A 1,513-nucleotide genomic window follows, 5' to 3' on the forward strand; every position below is an offset into this window, starting at 1 on the left:
CCAAAGACTATACATGGACTGACCCTGGGCTCCAACTGCATAGGTAGCAATAAATAGCCTAGTAAGGGCACCAGTGGAAGGGGAAGCCCTTGGTCCTGCCAAGGCTGGACCCCCAGTGAATGGGATTCTTGGGGGGAGGGCAGTAATGGGGGATGGGGAGGGGAACACCCATATAGAATGGGAGGGGTAGGAGTTAAGGGGATGTTGGCATGGAAACCGGGATAGGGAACAGCATTTTAAATATAAATAAGAAATACCCAATTTAATAAAGATGAAAAAAAAACCTAGAAAGATCCACCATTTAGTCATGTTTTTCACATATTTCCCAGTAAGTAGCTTGAGTGGGATCCAGTAATCAGTTGCCTTCAGGAGAAATAATGAGGGACAAATGACTGAAAAGAGTTCAGGGAGCACTGATACATATAACTGAAAGTTAGGTTTATATCCCCTGTCCTTTTCTCTATTCTCAGCCTCTGCAACTGTAAAAACCATTCACCCTTTGCCAGGTGTCTCCTGACTTTCTCAAGGAAGATGGCATTCATGCAGGCTACATTTTTGTAAGGACCAAAGTGGGACATTTCTAAAGTTATTGTGTCTTTGTCTGAAAATCAGAGTCCTAGTTCAGGATTTAGAGGGCTGCCACAACCAAATTAAAAAAAAATATCATCTGCTTATTGTGGATCATCACAAGCACTCATTTCTACACATTCATACTTAAATGGAATTTCTGGGTCATTTTTTCCCTGCATTTGCTTTCTGTTCACTCAGTGTGTAACCTGGTACTCTTCCCAGAACACTGTCAATACTAACAGTCATCTCTCTTCCAGGCATTGAATGCAAGTGGTATTAAGATACTGAATGACTTGGAGAAGGAGATAACCCTTGATGAGATTTGGGACATGATTGGAAGAATGGCCATGGCGTACAATAAGAAGAACAGCAATGCCCTCAAAGATTAGCCTCACAGCAATGTGCTTTTCCTTGAAGAAGGTGGGCATAGCCATGGCCAGAGCTCCTAAGTAGGAATTCTGCTCATGTTTCTTCTGCCCAACCAGTGCTACAGAAATTTAATGTCACAGGCATTAACATTGTGTGTGTGGGTGCAAGTTTCAGGAGAATAAAATCTTCACACCAGTGCTCTCCATGGTGCTGATGTCTCTTTTCAGACTTGTTCATCCCAAACAACTGAGCATCAGTTGTTCCGTATTCTTCTAGAGTGTTTTAAGCTCTCCATTCAGTCACAACTAAATGAGCAACAGCAATACTAAGGGTCTGTTTTTAGCTACATTTGTTCATCTTCATAACTATGTCACATCTCTGACATCAGAGCTAACTCACTTATTGCAGCCTATGAATATTGTCCTTGTGACTGTGGTTATGCAAAGTATCTAGTCTCTTCCTATCAACTTACCAGCTATCTTAAACCAGACCCTTACCACTCCACACTTTAAAATTCATGAACATCTCTCTCTCTTACTTGACACTGTACTATACCGACAGTCTTTCCGTGCAG

General features: G+C 41.9%; 1 long non-coding RNA gene across 1 annotated transcript in view; it reads left to right on the forward strand.

Moving 5' to 3' along the window:
- The window catches only part of LOC134485741 (uncharacterized), a 2,928-nt gene extending 1,790 nt beyond the window's left edge, over window positions 1-1,138 (forward strand). Inside the window, exon 2 of the long non-coding RNA XR_010064003.1 lies at window positions 828-1,138. This is a non-coding gene — a long non-coding RNA (uncharacterized LOC134485741). The remainder of the gene's footprint in view (window positions 1-827) is intronic.
- The last annotated feature ends 375 nt before the right edge of the window (window positions 1,139-1,513 follow it).

Source organism: Rattus norvegicus, chromosome 2 (assembly GCF_036323735.1).
Source record: "Rattus norvegicus strain BN/NHsdMcwi chromosome 2, GRCr8, whole genome shotgun sequence".
Lineage (NCBI taxonomy): Eukaryota > Metazoa > Chordata > Mammalia > Rodentia > Muridae > Rattus > Rattus norvegicus.